At 43.6% G+C, this 19,219-nt stretch overlaps 1 protein-coding gene across 2 annotated transcripts in view; it reads left to right on the top strand.

Moving 5' to 3' along the window:
- ELF1 (E74 like ETS transcription factor 1) overlaps window positions 1-19,219 on the top strand; it is a 73,508-nt gene that overhangs the window by 3,017 nt on the left and 51,272 nt on the right. The window contains exon 1 of one of the 2 annotated variants that reach the window (XM_033154081.1): window positions 15,416-15,667. The exons of the other annotated variant lie outside the window; for it this stretch is intronic. The gene's annotated coding sequence lies outside the window, so the exon portion shown is untranslated. Of the gene's footprint in view, window positions 1-15,415; window positions 15,668-19,219 lie in introns of those variants that run through there. 2 annotated transcript variants of the gene reach the window in all.

Below are 19,219 nucleotides of genomic sequence, written 5' to 3'. Positions count from 1 at the left end.
GTCGCCATCTGCAGTGATCATGGAGCCCAAGAAAGTAAAATCTCTCACTGCCTCCATTTCTTCCCCTTCTATTTGCCAGGAGGTGATGGGACCAGTGGCCATGATCTTAGTTTTTCTGATGTTGAGCTTCAGACCATATTTTGCGCTCTCCTCTTTCACCCTCATTAAAAGGTTCTTTAATTCCTCCTCACTTTCTGCCATCAAGGTTGTGTCATCAGCATATCTGAGGTTGTTGATACTTCTTCTGGCAATCTTAATTCCAGTTTGGGATTCATCCAGCCCAGCCTTTCTCATGATGAATTCTGCATATAAGTTAAATAAGCAGGGAGACAATTTACAGCCTTGTCATACTCCTTTCCCAATTTTGAACCAATCAGTTGTTCCATATCCAGTTCTAACGGTAGCTTCTTGTCCCACATAGAGATTTCTCAGGAGACAGATGAGGTGATCAGGCACTCCCATTTCTTTAAGAACTTGCCATAGTTTGCTTTGGTTGACACAGTCAAATGCTTTTGCGTAGAGTTTTTTCTGGAACTCTCTAGCTTTCTCCATAATCCAGCGCATGTTTGTAATTTGGTCTCGGGTTCCTCTGCCCCTTCGAAATCCAGCTTGCACTTCTGGGAGTTCTCGGTCTACATACTGCTTAAGCCTGCCCTGTAGAATTTTAAGCATAACCTTGCTAGCGTGTGAAATGAGCGCAATTGTGTGGTAGTTGGAGCATTCTTTGGCACTGCCCTTCTTTGGGATTGGGATGTAGACTGATCTTCTCCAGTCCTCTGGCCACTGCTGAGTTTTCCAAACTTTGCTGGCATATTGAGTGTAGCACCTTAACAGCATCATCCTTTAAAATTTTAAATAATTCAGCTGGAATATCATCACTTCTACTGGCCTTGTTATTAGCAGTGCTTTCTAAGGCCCATTTGACTTCACTCTCCAGGATGTCTAGCTCAAGGTCAGCAACCACACTACCTGGGGTGTACAAGACCTCCATATCTTTCTGGTATAATTCCTCTGTGTATTCTTGCCCCCTCTTCTTGATGTCTCTTTAAAAACAATATTAGCAGATAAAATTCTGACCTATAATCAGAACTGTATATGGAGAATGTTACATAAACATATATTGAATTTAAAAAAAGAAATTGTTGCATCCCCTTGAAGGATCAGTGAGTTACTGTGGCATGAGCTTCAGTAGACAACTACATTACAGTATTAGTGCCCTCATAAAAACAACAACATAAGATTATTAAAATACTGTCAATCAACATATGGTGGTTCACACTCTCAAGGTTTAAGACTAGTTAACACATGGAGTTGGGTATAATATGTTGAGGCATGGGGCACTTGTTGTGTTCCTACACAACCTTGTCAATTCTCTGCTTTTCATTTGAAAAAATCCGTCAAGGCTTCGGTTACATGCATTTGTCCCTGAGTCTGAAAGATGTTTCAGACAACTTGAGCTCTGAACTTCACTCTGTCTCATCTCTGAATATCATGAGCATGTAAATGATAAGGTAGTGTAAACATGTCTAAGCACATCTTCAGGTGTGGTCTGCCACTGTGACCAAAGTTGAGCCTGAGTCAATATTCAACTTTTGTTGGTAGATTTATGTGCCCCAACTTCTTTCTCTTACGTAAGACTAGGGAAATATTCCTTTAAACCTGATTTTGTCTGCGCTATAGGACAAAGAAACTGGAAGACTTTGTATAAACAATGTACTGGAGACGCAATCTGAGCTTTAAGATAAAACTCTTTAAGAATGCACGTGGGACAGTAAAGATGGGGAAAGCAGCACACCCAATCCTTCCCCAGTTCTGCAGAAATATTCAGCACTGATCCGCAAAGCAAGACTGTTCAACGGTATCGCTCTCTGCAGTTTATTTCCTGCTCTACAGTAGACTAACTCTGATTTCATTTGTCAGGGCAAGGGGTTTCTTTTCATCTGCTGTTCGTTTCATAGGGCTGCCCAGCCACATACCTGGATGGGCCAAGGTCCTCCACTTCTGTTTGCTGTACAGTGGAACCTCGTGTTACGTACCGTCCCCCTTGCAAACGCTCCAGGTTATGAGCTCTGCTAACCCGGAAGTAGGTGCCCCTTGTTGAGAACTTTGCCCCGGGATGCGAGTGGAAGTTGTGCCAGAAGCGCGGCAGCAGTGGGAGGCGCCATTAGTGAAAGTGCACCTCATGTTACGAGTGGTTTCGGGTTACAAACGGACCTCCAGAACAGATTAAGTTCGTAACTGGAGGTAAAGTTTTGTTTCTGTTATGCCATAGCTCCCCCCTGAGTCTGCTTATGTACAAGAGATCTTTCCAGTCATTCATTACAACTTCATATCTGGGGCTTTTGTGTACTTTGCTCCAAAACCCCCACGGACAACACACAGAAAATAACTTCTGTGCTAGAGATTATCAGATTGTTTGAGTGATTCATGTGTGTCAAAACATGTTTCTCTTTTTTAAAAATTATAATTTATGATGCCAAATCTGTTCTTCCGATTTTCAGAGACACTGTAACTTTTTTTACAGGGTACAGAATAGGACATTGGGAGAAAGGGCAAGAGGCACGGGAGGCCAGGAGTAGCATTGTGGGAGGAATGAGAGCTTGTAGTGAGTTACAGAACAAGGAAACCCCATATCTATATAAATTTTTGTAGACACCTGAAGGCAGCCCCCTTTGGGAAGCTCTTAATGCTTGCTTTTTGACAAGCTATATGCACATGTTCTGCTTCCGTATTGCTATATTGCTCATTGCCCATGCTTCTGCCCTCAATAGACAGTAATTGTAGCCACCAGAAGCAGTATTGGTGCACTAGAAGCTGGTAACCTTGGACCACCTGCTCAGATTTCCGTCCTGTTGCAGCAGCTGTGTGGGAAGATGATCAAATATAAACTCTTCATGTGCCTTGTGCCCAATGATGTCCCTCTCAGGAAGGCTACCTAGGACTGTTGTTGCAGTACATCCTGCTCGTTTGATGTTTTGTAGTATTTTTAATATTTTGTTGGAAGCCGCCCAGAGTGGCCGGGGAAACCCAGCCAGATGGGCGGGGTATAAATAATAAATTATTATTATTATTATTATTATTATTATTATTATTATTATTATTATTAATCTCTGCTTGCTGGGCAGAGTAGAGTAAGTGACTGCCATTGTGTGGACTCCAGATGATCACTAGTGACAGCCTGTTTGCTCGCTTGCTCGCTCTAGCAGGGGGAGGGGGCCGAGAGGGCTGCCCTATCAGCCCCTTCTCCCGCCTTGCTGTAAAGCAAGAAAAGCGAGAGCTGCTTACACGCTTTGCGCGGCTCTCGCTTTTCTTGCTTTAAAGGAGGAGCCCACAGAAGGCGGGCGGGCGGGCGGGCGGGCTCGGCTCAGCCCCTGGAGAAGAGCCGCCTCTTCTGCCGCCTCCTCCCACCCGCCGCTCGCTCTTCCCGAGGCGGAGATAGGGGAGGTGGCGGCGATCAAAGCCAGCAGGCTTTGCTGCTGCCCCAGTCCCACCAGTGAGGCTCCGCTGCCGCCCCAGTCCCGTCCTGCCCACCACCATCTTCCGAGGCCGCCGTGCGTGCTCCGCGGCTGAGGATGGGGGGCGGGCGCAGTGTGGTGTAGTGGTTAAGAGCGGTAGACTCGTAATCTGGTGAACCAGATTCACGTCTCCACTCCTCCACATGCAGCTGCTGGGTGACCTTGGGCTAGTCACACTTCTCGGAAGTCTCTCAGCCCCACTCACCTCACAGAGTGTTTGTTGTGGGGGAAGAAGGGAAAGGAGAATCTTAGCCGCTTTGAGACTCCTTCAGGTAGTGAAAAGTGGGATATCAAATCCAAACTCTTTTTCTTCTTCTCCGCCTCAACGGCTGGCCCACCCTGCCCGCTGGCGCTCGTCTCAGGTCCGCGGGGGGACACATTGACAACTGGGCGCCCTTTGGCCCTTCAACGAGCACCAGTGGGCGGGGTGGGCCAGCCCAAGGTGCCACCGGCCCTCTGCGGCTGCCTCAGGACGCCCCAAGCATCGGGGGTGCCGGATGGGCGTGTGTAGGCGGCTGGTGGCCTCGAGAGGCTCGGCCCTTTTGCGACGGCCCTCATGGCAAGAAGTTCCTGGGCTTGGAGCCACGTTCTCAGAGGGGAAGAAGCCCCAATGGGCTCCATTCTGATGTGGCAGGTGACCCCCGCCGTCCCAGGGGCTGGTATTCACGAGGGACGGAGCGGGGACGGCATTCTCACGTGACGCGCGTCCCCTGAGCAGAGCCTCACTGCTGCTCTGAGCCGAAACACAGCTCGCTGTCGCAAAATCCACGGATCCTGAGCTGCACGTTGCCTCGGAAGGCAAAAAAGAGGAGCTGCAACTTCGGGGCACTTTAGATGGGATGGGAATTAGGTCGCTAATGGCTTTAACATCTTAATTAGATTTTGTATTATAATTACTTTCTCAATGATCTGAAATCTGATTAAAGTTAAAAGTGCTGAAGGAGGTAGGATAAGTGCTGCAATTATCACTATCATTATTTATAATATATAATGGACTATTATCTATCACAGTGTTTTTCAACCACTGTTCCGCGGCACACTAGTGTGCCGTGAGATGTTGCCTGGTGTGCCGTGGGAAAAATTGAAAAATTGAAAAGAATTACTTTATATATAGTCAATTTAGGCACAGAGTTAATTTTTTTAACATTTTCTAATGGTGGTGTGCCTCGTGATTTTTTTCATGAAACAAGTGTGCCTTTGCCCCAAAAAGGTTGAAAAACACTGATCTATCAGGAGTACCAGTACTTTTGTAGAAACAGCTATGGCGCCTGGGCTACACAACTAGCTTTTAGCAGAACTTCCAACACTTTTGTGATTATGCCACATTTGAACAGTAGCAAGCCATGCAACATCTGTGCTGGCTATTCAGGAGGAGATGCCTTTGCAGCTTTAGTATTAGGAACAATTTTAAGAAGTTTCAAAGCACAGTTTTTCTTGTTGGGCAGACAAGAGGACCTGTGACCCTCTGTTGATGGACATCATTTCCCACCACCCTAGACCATGTTGTTGTTGTTGTTGTTCAGTCGTTCAGTCGTGTCCGACTCTTTGTGACCCCATGGACCAGAGCACGCCAGACACGCCTATCCTTCACTGCCTCTCGCAGTTTGGCCAAACTCATGTTAGTAGCTTCGAGAACACTGTCCAACCATCTCATCCTTTGTCGTCCCCTTCTCCTTGTACCCTCCATCTTTCCCAACATCAGGGTCTTTTCTAGGGAGTCTTCTCTTCTCATTTGGTGGCCAAAGTACTAGAGCCTCAACTTCAGGATCTGTCCTTCTAGTGAGCACTCAGGGCTGATTTCTTTGAGAATGGATAGGTTTGATCTTCTTGCAGTCTATGGGACTCTCAAGAGTCCTCCAGCACCATAATTCAAAAGCATCAATTCTTCGGCGATCAGCCTTCTTTATGGTCCAGCTCTCACTTCCATACATTACTACTGGGAAAACCATAGCTTTAACTATCTCATCCTGAAGCAAAGTACTATTTCTGGGTTAGCGGAGTCTGTAACCTGAAGCGTCTGTAACCTGAGGTACCACTGTACTTGATTAGAACATCCTCTGATTGATGTTGTTAATTGTGCCATCTTTTCAAATTCAAACATCTTTATTCTCCATTCTTTTAATTCTGGTGTTTTGTCAGCTTTCCAGTTTTTCGCCAGTATAGTTCTGGCTGCCGCAGTTGCATAGAGAAATACATTCATTTTATTCGTAGGGATGTCATTTGAAACTAAACTTAATAAAAAAAGCTTCTGGTTTCTTCAAGATTGAACTCCTAAATATCTTTTTAAGTTCGTCATGTATCATTGTCCAATACTGTTTCACCATCTTGCACCCCCACCACGTGTGATACATCGTCCCTGCCTCTGTTTTGCATCTCCAACAAAGGTTTGTTTTTTATACATCTTTGATAATTTCACTGGTGTGAGGTACCAACGGTAAAACATCTTCATTATATTTCCCTTAATTGAGTAACATGCTGTAAAATTTATGTCGGTTTTCCATAATCTTTCCCATTTGTCTGGTGATTATTTGACCCAGTTCCTGAGACCATTTTATCATAGGTTCCTTTATTATTTCATCTGTTAATTCCCATGCTAAGAGCAGATTGTATAATTACGATATTATTTTTTTATTTGGCTGCAGAAGGTCACTTTGTAATTTTGACATTTCCTGTTTGAATCCTGTCTTTTTATGTTGGTTAAAAATATGGACTATCTGGTGATATTGTAGCCAACATTACAGTAACTCTTGACCTCTTCATAGGGTCTTATTTTAACCTCTCCCTGTTCCTTTATTGCTCATCCCTTTTCCATATTTACTCTTTTTACCACCACCACTTCTTTTGCTTCTTTTGTGCTTGTGCTCTTGAGTAGATAAATGGACAGCAGCGTGCTCAAGTAGGAAGAATGCATGTGATGGGGAAATCTGGGCAGAATCCAGTTGCTAGCAGTAGACATCCTCCAGACCAGCATCCAGACCAGCAGGATGCATTCAATGGATGATGCATTTCTTCTTCTACAGCAAGTTTCGTTGGCTTCCTAGGAATTTGTAAATACAAAAGTATGGACTTAGCTAGTCTGGTAAAGAAAAAGTGATTTACCGGTATATGTGTTGTATATGTGCCATAACATTGTGTCACCAGATGACAATGTGGAGTCCCGTTTTTCTCTACCTGTTTCCCCTGATTAAATTTACAATGCTTTAAACATCTGCTTGCATGTTTTAGCTCATGCTAAATACTTCAGCTATGAAAAATAGCATTCCTTGAGTATAAATATCCTTGTATTTAATGGTTGATTTTGAACTGATCTTTAGTCTGACCAAAGCTGTCAGATTTACTGTGTTCTGGAGACTTTTCAAGCCACTATTCAGAGTTAACAAGGGCTATTGACTGTCTGTCTCCGAAGCGCCCTCTTCGATTGCATGGAGCCCGGACAGCCCTGTGGTTTTCCCTTGAGCTGAGGGCGATGAAACAATCATTGAGATGGCTAGAGCGAACCAGTGGTGGAAATCTCTCTGAATCACACCGGATACGGGTTAGAGCTCAACGTTGAGCCTACCAAGTGGCGATAGTGATGGCGAAGAGAACCTTCTTCACCGCCTCTGTTGCATCTGCAGAAAACAGCAGCAGGAGACTCTTTCAGGTGGTTTGCAATCTAACGGAACCACCTGCGCTGTCAGGGCCCGGTAAGGACCCCAAGATCTCCTGCAATGATTTTGCAAAGTTTTTTTCAGATAAAGTCGCTCAGATTTGGAAAGAGGTAGACTGCACCGTGGGAGCAGGGCCGGGGTGGGAGAGTGCTATAATCTTGTATAAAGTTGCATGGGATCAATTTCAATCTGTTACCTCCGAGGATGTGGACAGGCTGCTTGGACAAGTGAAACCAACCACCTGTCTCCTTGATCCTTGCCCATCCTGGCTCATAAAAGCTAGCCAGGAAGGGCTGGGCGATGGACTCTGATTGCTTTCCTCTGTGAGAGAGCCTTCCCAGACCCACTGAAAGAGGCGGTTATTAAACCGCTGCTTTAAAAAACATCTTTAGACCCGGCTGATATGGCCAACTATCACTCAGTCTCAAATCTTCAATTCTTGGGCAAGGTGATTGAGCGGGTGATTGCGGAACAACTCCAGGCACACCTGGAGGATGTGGACCATTTGAATCCCTTCCAATCGCGATTCAGGTCTCATCATGGGACTGAAACTGCCTTGGTCGTGCTGGTGGATGATATCTGGTGGGCTAGGGACAAAGGTGAAAGCTGTTTCCTAGTTCTGCTGGATCTCTCTGCGGCCTTTGATACTATCAACCATGACATCCTTCTGGACCGTCTAGAGGGGCTGGGAGCTGGAGGCAGTGTTATACAGTGGTTCCACTCCTTCCTCCTGGGCCGTGTGCAGAAAGTGGTGTTGGGGGATGAGTGTTCAGACCCCTGGCTCTTACTTGTGGGGTGCCTCAGGGTTCCGTCCTCTCCCCCATGCTTTTAGACATCTATATGAAGCCGCTAGGAGAGATAATCAGGGGGTTTGGGCTGGATGTTCATCAGTATGCAGATGACACCCAGCTCTATCTCTCTTTTAAATCAGAGCCAGTTAAGGCGGTGAATGCCCTGTGTGAGTGTCTGGAGGCGGTTTGAGGATGGATGGTGGCTAACGGATTCAGTCTAAATCCTGACAAGACAGAAGTACTGTTTTGGGGGGACGGGGCAGTCAGGTTTGGAGGACTCGCTTGGATAATGGGCTAACTGTGCCCCTGAGGGACCAGGGCGCAGCCTGGGAGTTATTTTGGACTCACAGCTGTCCATGGAGGCTCAAGGCAATTCTGTGTCCAGAGCATCTGTCTCCCAGCTCCATCTGGTACGCAGGCCGAGACCCTATCTCCCCGCAGACTCACCAGAGTGGTGCATACTCTTGTTATCTCCCGCTTGGACTACTGCAATGCGCTTTATGTGGGGCTACCTTTGAAGGTGACCCGTAAGTACAACTAATCCAGAATGCAGCATTTGCATACATTTATATAAATACACACACGCTTAGTCACCTGCCTTCCCATATAAATAGCTGTGTTGATCACATGCCAAGAGGACTTGCTGTGCAAGCCAAAGTGAGAATATTTCCCAGGGAGTGGATATGCTGGTGATTTCCCTGTGCAAATTCCACTGCATTCCTATTCTGTGATGGCTGGGAAAGACTCGCTTGGGAAAAGGAAAACAAGCATTGTGGAAGACTATGCTCAGTGGCAGAGCATCTGCTTTGCATGCAGAAGGTCCCAGGTTCAATCCCTGGCATCTCCTGGTGGAGGTAGGAGATATTCCTGCCTGAAATGCACCAATAGCCTGACTCTGTATGAGGTGCTGCAAGCCATGCCCACTGCACTCAGTTTCTATTTGTGCAGACCATCAGTGGTACCAGGCAGGGCTTGCATCCCCATTGTCTTTGTAAAGCTGGCCTCGGTGGTACAATGCATATTTTGTATCTCACCTGACGAACAGATAAATGAGATACAGCGAGAATGGTGATTGGGACTTGCTGCACAGGTCTCTGTGTTGAGGCTTCTGGAAATAATTGCATATGTGTGGGGTGAGCTGCTGAACCTTGGCATCTGCAACCTGAGATGGGGCCTGGTAGTCCACGTGTGTTGGAAAGTCTGGAAGGGCAGCTATTTGCTCAGGGGTGTTTCCACTGCCTTTGATCATCTATAGGAGGTGGGGCACTTGGGTTGTTCAGCAGTTACTTACACGTGTCTCCTTTTCCCCCAACTGACCTGCCAGGTCTTGTTGTCTCAAAAGCTTCTCTGTTCTCAGACTTGCTTCCCAAAATGTTAGCAAATGTTAGCAAAGTTCTGCTTTCCGCACGAACTGTGAGGGCATGATGCCCCTTTACTATGGAGTCCATGTAGGAAGGGGATGTGAGGCATAGCATAGCCCTGTGGCACGTGAACTCTCATCTGAGTTGAGCTCGACATATGTAGGTTATATATTCTGCTGATACTGTGGGGCAGTTGACTGTTGAGATGTTCCACATCCTGAGCATTCCCATGTCACTACGGGTGTGGCCTGGGAAGGGTGGAGGAGCCTGGGAAATTCAGTTTCTGTATCCTCTATCTTTCTTCCAGATTGCACCAGATGGTATTGTGGATGTGACTATTGGGGAAATGGCTTTGGTAGAATTATGTCTGCTCCTAGCTGTGCTTTTGCCTTGTCTGTGGCATGGCCTGCTGCCAGGTTCTTTATGCATGGGTGACTGTATTTCTGTCTGTGTGGTCCGTCTCCCCCGCTCCACTGGGGGTGCATAGGTGGCTAATTATGCCTCAGCCATACTCCTCTTGAGTGTCTTGTTCCCTAGGTGCAGTTCTTACTACAGATGACTAGGCAAGAGACCATTTACACACCTGACTACGTACAGACCTTTAAGACTGCAAATCAATACATCTGCAACAGTTGTACCACCGGAACATAAATGCCACTATTTCAGCAGAGTTGACATACTTTTCAGCGCCTGTTTTGGGTTTTCCAGAGTATAACTTAGAAAACCTGAAAAACTGGTTCCATGGAAGAGTCTTATGCTCCAGGGGCAATAGCTGCTCTGCAAGCCTACTTCTCTTTCTTTGTAAAGCATTGTCTATACAGTACTGTACATTCACCCTTAGTCATATGTCCCAGCCAAGAAGGAGGCCATTAGGAGAAAGTTTTTTCCTTCTTAAAATTGTTTGCTTTTCTTTTTTGCTGAAGGAACTTATTGCTTTTGCTATCAACTCCGGTATTATATGTTTGATAACGCCAAGGGTATCTCTACATCTTCAAGTCGGACATGTATCCCCAAAACAGAAAGTGGGTGGGCACCACAGTAGGTAGACTGGTAACTTGATCATAGGCTTGTTTACTCAAAAGTAATTCTCATTGTGTTCAGTACTACTTAACTCCTCAGTAAACATATAACACTGCAACCAGATTAACCTAGTTTTTATGAAAGCATTTATTGAGACTTATTGGGGAATTCAGTGGAATAAACATAATCCAGATGGTATAGCCATCTCATCAGCTTTTTGTGGTTACTTTTTGGAATAGCCACTTGGAGGAGAAAATGGAGAGTGGTTGAGAAGCTCCGACCCTTAGAGCCACTACTCATTTTTTCTATGGGATGGTAATGGAAGGATGACCAGTTAGAATTTAGTTTGATCTTTCATTCACCATTTTATGGAGCTCTTTCAGTTGCTCATCCAGTAATTGCCACATGGTACCAACAGCCAGTGGGGTGTTCAACAGTATTTTTACCATACTGAAGAAGTGTGCATGCACACGAAAGCTCATACCAAGAACAAACTCAGTTGGTCTCTAAGGTGCTACTGGAAAGAATTGCCTATTTTGTTTTACCATATTGGTTTCTGTTAGTCTCCACCTAACAGTTTCTTCCTTACATCTGAAAACTTGCACCTGTCTCTTTAACAAAGAAGTGCATTCCTTTCCGATGGTTGAAGAATTTAGTTTCACTTTTGCAGCCAGCACTCCACATAAGGGACGAAGAATTAAAAGTACTGTAATATAAAATCAAAATTCTTAATAACCAGAGCTTCCTTATTTGTTAATAATCTTTCTTAGTCACAAACAATTAACATTTGTTTTTTGTTTTATTTTCAGTCTGTTAATGCCTCTTCTTACACCAGCAGTCAGTTTACATTCCAGGTGATAGTTTAATTGGTAGATAGATTACCTCAGTTGTAATTAATCACAGTCTCAAAGATAATTAAAAGAAGGGAGATCTAGCTGACCTAATGCCTTGAGGGCTAACCTTCAGGGCTGTTATGTAGTGTCTGAGCACAGTAGTGGTTGGTTTCTCGCTCCCAGTCACTCACTGTATCAGAAACTCCCCCGGTCTTCAGAGTGAAGAGTAGCTTTCTTCAGAACATTAGAGGTTGATCCCTTGGATCCCTCTATATTCAAAGAGAGGATGTGACAACCAAGATTTATGTCCTGGCTGTCAGTAATCACTGCATAATTATCTCTGTTGATGGAGTACCAACAGTAAACAACTAGTCAGCCATCTTTTCATCCCAGAAGTCTGTATTTAGGCATATGGGAAATTATCACATGAATGTTTGTTTTCTGGTGGTCACAGACGAATAAATAAATTGTTTATTGGTTTTAATTCTGTATATACTTTCCCATGTAAGAGGTCTTGTGAGGGCTTTGTCTTAAAATACAGTACAGACTAATAGATTTGACATAAGCAAAATTGCCAGAGTAGAACCTAAGAGACCAAATTACAAACTGGTTCAATTGCTGATTCTCTCATGAACTCACAAAGTGGTCTAAGGCAAGCTCCATCCATCCCTCTGCAATATGTGGTAATAATTCTGGCACATTTTAAAAAATATATTATTAGAATCATGATTGAAATTGTCAGGGTGGCTTTCAATAAAATTCCTGCATTTCAGGGGGTAGGACTAGATGACCCTTGGGATAGATTGCTGTTTTTGAGCTATTTGTATGGAAAACTGGAAAAAGGGGCACTGCTGCCATGAGCTGCCATATGTCTGGATTTTCCCGGACAGTTTCCTAATTTCTGTCTGGACACTGCTGCCAACTTCAGTACCTTGATTCTCAAACCTTGGTTCCCAAATGCCGAAAGCCTGGAAGTAAGTGTTCCGGTTTCCGAACATTTTTCGGAAGCTGAACGTCCAATGTGGTTGTTGGCTATTGATTACGTGGCGCCTGCACCAATCAGAAGCTGCACCTTGGTTTTCTAATATTTTGGAAGTCAAACGGACATCCAGAATGGATTAAGATTGGCACTTTTGTTTTTGCTATTTATTTTGACTTTTTGTGGCTTTTTCATTTACCGGTAATTTGTTTTTGTGACTGTGTTCAGCCACTGATTGATTGATTGATTGATTGTGTGACAGCGGAAATGGATAAAAGCCCCCATCCAAACTGACTATCATCAGTGCAGGTAAGAATTTATTTTTATTTTTATTTCTACAATACTGTCTCATTTATTTTATAGTACGGTACATTGATTATTGCTTTCATTTTATGGATCAATGGTCTCATTAGATAGTAAAATTCATGTTAAATTGCTGTTTTAGGGGTTGTTTTTAAAAGACTGGAATGGATTAATCTGTTTTGCATTATTGTCTATGAGTAAACACGCCTTGGTTTTGGAACGGACTTCACGAACGGATCAAGTTTGAGAACCAAGGTACCAGTGTATTCCGGCTGTGTACGTGAAAATCCGGACATATGTCAACCCTACCTTGGGGTCCCTTCCAAATCTAAACTTCTATGATTAAAACGCTTTTCCTATGTAAGGAAAAGTAAGTTAGGGCCCACAGCCAGAAGTGGGGAAGTTTGCGACATTGGATAGCTCTTTCTCCGAGACACCTCATCTCTTAGAATCACAGCACTGTAGAGTTGGAAGAGAACCAACCCCATGCAATGGGCTTGAGGGCATCCTGATCAAGTTTGCAGATGACACCAAATTGGGAGGGGTGGCTAATACCCCAGAGGACAGGATCACACTTCAAAATGACCTTAACAGATTAGAGAACTGGGCCAAAGCAAACAAGATGAATTTTAACAGGGAGAAATGTAAAGTACTACACTTGGGCAAAAAAAATGAAAGGCACAAATACAGGATGGGTGACACCTGGCTTGAGAGCAGTACATGTGAAAAGGATCTAGGAGTCTTGGTAGACCATAAACTTGACATGAGTCAACAGTGTGATGCAGCAGCTAAAAATGCCAATGCAATTCTGGGCTGCATCAATAGGAGTATAGCATCTAGATCAAGGGAAGTAATAGTACCACTGTATTCCGCTCTGGTCAGACCTCACCTGGAATACTGTGTCCAGTTCTGGGCACCACAGTTCAAGAAGGATACTGACAAGCTGGAACATGTCCAGAGGAGGGCAACCAAAATGGTCCAAGGCCTGGAAACGATGCCTTATGAGGAACGGCTTAGGGAGCTGGATATGTTTAGCCTGGAGAAGAGAAGGTTAAGGGGTGATATGATAGCCATGTTCAAATATATCAAAGGATGTCATATAGAGGAGGGAGAAAGGTTGTTTTCTGCTGCTCCAGAGAAGTGGACACGGGGCAATGGATTCAAGCTACAAGAAAGAAGATTCCACCTAAACATTAGGAAGAACTTCCTGACAGTAAGAGGTGGAATTTGCTGCCCAGGAGTGTGGTGGAGTCTCCTTCTTTGGAGGTCTTTAAGCGGAGGCTTGACAGCCATCTGTCAGGAATGCTTTGATGGTGTTTCCTGCTTGGCAGGGGGTTGGACTGGATGACCCTTGTGGTCTCTTCCAACTCTATGATTCTATGAGATGAGTGCTGCAACCCCAGAGTCGTCCACGACTGGACCTAATGGTCAGGGATCACTTTGCCTTTAATATGTACCTGAAACTTAGGATTACATTTTATATATCTGAAAGCTTATGCCATAATAAATGTATTCACCTTTAAGATGCCACAAAACTTGCTGCTGTATTTACCACATACTTACTTTCACTTTTGTTGAACACAGGTTATTAATACTGGCAGTTGTTTCTGTTTCTGCTCTCCTTCTGTCCATAAAGTGAAGAAGCGCAAAGAGAGAGAGAGGCAAGGAAGAAAAGGAAGCAGACCCTCTATGCATCATAGTGGAGGGGCTGCGTTGCTGTCTGCAATCTGCGGTGGGCTCCCTGATATGTGGTACCCATTGGATTGCTATTGCATGTTATATGTGGGGCTGCCTCTGAAGACGGTTCAGAAACTTTAGCAGGTGCAAAATTTGGCAGCTAAGTTGCTCACCAGGGCACGACAGTTTGTACAAATCCTGGCTCAACTGCACCGGCTACCAATAAGTTTCCCAATTCAAAGTGCTGGTTTTGACCTACAAAGCCTTTAATGGCTCAGGAATGCAATACCTCAAGGACTGCCTCTCTCCATGTGAACCAGCCCAAACACTGAGATCATTTTCTGAGGCCCTCCTTTGTGTGCCTCCTCCATGAGAGGGCTCTGGAGGGCGGCAGCACGAGAACGGGCCTCCCCCCCAGGGAAGTTCGCCTGGCGCCTTCATTATACATCTTAAGGTGCCAGGCAAAAGCGTTCCACTTTAACCAGGCCTTTGGCTAATTAACATCTTGTGACCTTTTAAATGTCTTTGGGTGGGGTGGGGGTTATGGGATTGTTCTTGTTTGTGTTATGTATTTTGTGTTTTTATTTTGGATTTTTATGCTGTGAACTGCCCAGAGATCTTTGAATGAAGGGGTTATACAGATTTAATAAATAATAACAATACCAGCATCCATGGCGCATGTTCTGGACTCAGCCGTTCCTTGTTAGTGTCTTCTGCCTTTGGGACTTCCTGGCCAGCGCTAGGACTGCCCTTCCTGATTCCGGTTTCATTTTGCCCTGCTTTTACTGAATGGCTACACCTTGTTAGATTGGTCTTGCTGTATGTAATTGTTTTTCCAAGTTCCCTTTTTATGTTCTTATTTTTTTACTCAAACAAAAAATGCTATGATGAAGAGTTATCTTACATGGCAGAAGTATTGCTAAACGACCCGGATGCCCCCGCTCCCCCAGCACAAGGTTATGGCGTGTTCAGAATAATTACTACTCTGACAAAAACAATGGCTTCTGTTGCAATTTAACTGAAGTAAATTATATTCAAATTAAGTGGTTTTAACAATACTGCAAAGTTGTGTTTAGCTGATTTACAGTGTAAAGGGTTTGGTGATTGATCATTAACTTCTCTGAACAGTGAAATTCTTCACTTCTTTAGCAAACAGAGTGCAGGGAGGAATATCTGATAGGGCTGCATGAATTGCTGTGGCCTTCCTTTCCTTGCTCACTTGTTGAGCGTGCTGTCTGTATGTTCCACTTTGCTTGTTCGGCCTTTGCTCTCCAACTGGTTAAGGTGTGGCTGGCTGATTCAGGTTGTTCTCTCTTTCCCCTCTTACCTGAAGATTTGCATGTTTGACCTGGTGGAGTAATTGGGCCCACAGCAACCTGGGCGTGCCTCTCTGAGAAACATTTAGTTTCATGTATGACTCATAAGCTGAGGCACACACACCACTTCCCCAATCTACAGAAGCCATTTTAACTGCACAAAACTGCTGGATTTCTTTTTACTGTCTCGCTTTTGGGACTCTGCAAACATCTTAGATCAAGGTAATTTTGACTGACTTAACTTGGTGAAGTGTCTGTAACTTAAATTTAATATTTCTGGTAGAGGATTAGGTGTACCTGCTGAGTTTCTAAAAACAAACATGGCTGTGTGCTTTTGGCTATGTTAATAATTGAAAGTTCCATGCTTAATTTAATTAAAAAATAGGGAACAGATAGTGTAATACCGACTGTTTTGTATTTAAATGTTTTGTTTGCCACAATAGTAAAAAAAAAATTGGTTTGCAAGATTAAGGCTGGAAAAATGATCTGTTGTAGCACAATTAGTTTGATTGCATGAAAAATGAAAATGACTTTTAAGGGGGCCTGTCAGCTTTACTGGTTTACCTATATATAAAAGTGTTAATGCTTTTGAAAAAGGAAACAAATATAATATAAACTGTTGAAATCCAGCACTGTGTGCCACAGAAAAAAATACACTTCAGGTGTAGCCTTTACCTTTAAGGTGGATTCTTATTTGTAAAATAGTTACGTGTGTCTAAGCATGGTATAGGCAAGCCTGTGGCAATCCTCCAGATGACACATTAGTAAACTGAGCTGGGTTAAAGAGTTGCATTCTGATTGTTCTCATCCAAGAGATTGAACTGAGGAAGACTGAGCCAGTCTTCTGTTGTCTGTGATTTTAGCACTCGTCTTTCTGTTATGCTACCCAAAAAATGAAAAACTAAGAGTTTGTAGTTGTCATAATCCTAAAGACTGTTGTTGCTGGGAATTTCTGCCGTTCTGTACTGCAAAATGTATATACTGTATTACATTTTATAGCAGAAGGGAGTTTGTGTTGTAACATAAAGGTCTCTCTCAGGTTAAGACCAAGGAGTGGAAAGGCTGTTTCTATTGGGGGGGGGGGATACGCTTGAGTTGTAAATCATTGTCTATTGACTTCAACATGCAAAGTTACTGTTTTCCACAGCATGATTTTAGTTGTTGGATTCTGCCTGTCTTGTTTAGGCGCTAATTGTCCGTTTTAGCTGAAGGCTGAGTAAGGTGTGTTTTATTTTCCCTTTTCAACTGAAAACAAAACTTGATCAACTTTTAAAACCAGGTCCGATTCCTTAAAACAGAAGGTGCAATGCCAGAGGGAAAGCTGCCTGTAATGTCTCCCTGTGTGTATGGAATACAATGGGCCTTTTTGCTGCTACCACCATTACCAAGATAGAAGGCTTGGGGGGGGGGTCAGATGCTGTTGAATTTCTGGTACTGTTCCTTTGTTTGAGCCTTTCTATTACCGGTAAGTTCTCCTGCAGTATCCCTGGTGTTTAATGCTTTCAAAGTAGTGGTATTTCCTAGCATATAAGGGGCCTATGTTATCAGATATCTAAAAATAACGTTGAAATCCACATATATATCTGTGATCCAAAGAACTTGGTGATTGCTGTCTATATTCAGTAATGCTTTAGGACACCTTTTTGTGAACAGCAGTCAACCTTCACCGGTGCCACAAAGCAAACCTCTTTGGAATCTGAGGAGATGTGAAAGGGAGCTTGGTATGAGGGGCACAAGGCGTGAGGCGTGGGCTGCTCAAAGCAAACAACAACAGCAGCAACAGCCCTTAAACCATTCTCACAAGTTGGGCGGAAGCCCTTGACCATGACAACTTTGGGTTGCTAGCCTCAGAAGGCCAAACTAGATATTTATTCATTCATTAAAGTTTATTTAGTGCTTGATTGTGTGGTGTTGTAGTTTTAAAAAAACATTCAAAGCAGTTTACAAAAATAATAAAACAGATTCTCAGTAAAACCAGTTAAAAACAGCTATTTTAAACATTTTTAAAAAATAAAATCAGTGATAAGCAAAAAACCAGTTTAAAATACACATCAACGTTCTGCATATCTAGATAGCCATGCCTAAATAAAAAGTTTTTAACAGGCACCAGAAAAAGTGCAGTGGATGTGCTGGCCTGATTTCAAAATGTCCAAAATGATTCCAAAATGTATGCTGTCACACTAAAATATGGATTTCTTTTAAATGCGTTCCAAGTATTATGTGCAGTGCTTTTTTTCTGGGGGGACGCAGGGGTATGAATACTCCTAAACATTTTGGGAATCTTTGTACTTTTGTCCATTTACTGTATTTATTTTTCCTGATTTGAACTATAACATGATGATTTTCTTGAGTCAAAATGAGAGTACCCCTAAACATTTTAAAGAAAAAAAACACTGATTATGTGGCACCTTTAACAGTGCTAGTTCCGCAGATCAAAGTGCTATATGGGATAAGGCAATCTCACTGGTAAACTGGTCCCAAGTTGTCACAGGCTTTATATACCAACAGGAACAACTTGAACTTGGCTCAGTAGCAAATCAGGAACCACTGCAGTTGTCTGAGCAAAGCCGTTCTATGCTGACAGGGTCTCACTGCTGTCAGCAATCATGCCACAGCATCCTGCACTATCTGCGGCTTTTGGATCAAGTGCAAGGGAAGCTCTACAATCATTCCAATAATCCACCCTTGAATGCATTAACTGCTGTGGTCAAGCTTTCCTAATTCAGGAACATCATAGGTACTACACTGGTTGCATCTGTTAAAAGGTGTTTCTAGCCACTGAGTCTACCTAGACCTCCAGTAACAAAACTGAATTGGAAGCAACCCCAGACTGTGAACTTTGCTCCTTCTTGGGGAGTGCAATGCCATTCAGAGCAGGGAGTTGGCCAGTTTCTTGGACACGGGAACCAGTCTCACACACAGTGCCTCTACCTTGTCAGGATTCAAAGTTCAACTTCCTCCCCCTCATCCGTCTCGCCAGGTAGGACACAGAAGTTCTCACAGCTTGAGTGGTGGTCTAGTCTTTGGTTAGCCCACACCTCTGTTTCATCTCTTGGTTAAAAATCCCACCTGCTATTCCCCCTTTTGGGGGCAGAATTATATGGGTACTTGCAATTTTTCCAAGAAGAAAGAACAACCTTGGAGGAGCAGGCAATTTTTAAGTGAAAGGTGTTGTGAGATCAGTCCCCTCCTCTATAGTTTTCTCAGCTTGATCCCCTCCATGACTATTACGTAGTGTAGAAAAAGTACAGGAGATTCTTATCACATCGTATCTCGCTTAAGGGGCAACGTAAAAAGTTAAAGGTGAATGTTCACTTTTTGTAATGATTATTAATGTTCTCATAGTTCCTAGTGGTCTCCTGACATATTCTGTCAAAACCAATTCTGCCAGCTTCTTTTTAAAACATTGGTATTGAAATAACCATTATAAAATATTTTCTGCTTTGAGTAGAAGCATTTCTTCATTACTGGGGTTTTTGGGTTGTTGTTTTTAAAGCAACCCTTCATTTCCAAATTGTTGGATATATTTATCAAAAAGTGGTGAATTGCAGTGCCAAGTTGCTTGTCCTATGTGTCACAGCAACTCAGGTGGCGGCTGCTGTTGGATATGAAGTCTCTGTTAATTTGTCCTTTGCGGTGAACAGTGAATGTGATATCTAGCCTATTGGAAATAAAGGAACAGAACAGAATAGAATGGCTGACCTAACCGAATAGAACAGGACCTGCATAGAAACATTTGGGATGTTTTGTGTTGTTGGTTCTGGGGTGTGTGTG

The sequence above is a fragment of the Lacerta agilis genome, chromosome 7 (assembly GCF_009819535.1).
Source record: "Lacerta agilis isolate rLacAgi1 chromosome 7, rLacAgi1.pri, whole genome shotgun sequence".
Classification (NCBI taxonomy): Eukaryota; Metazoa; Chordata; class Lepidosauria; order Squamata; family Lacertidae; genus Lacerta; species Lacerta agilis.
The sequence above is the reverse complement of the archived record's forward strand: the minus strand, read 5'-3'. Positions and strand labels throughout refer to the sequence as shown.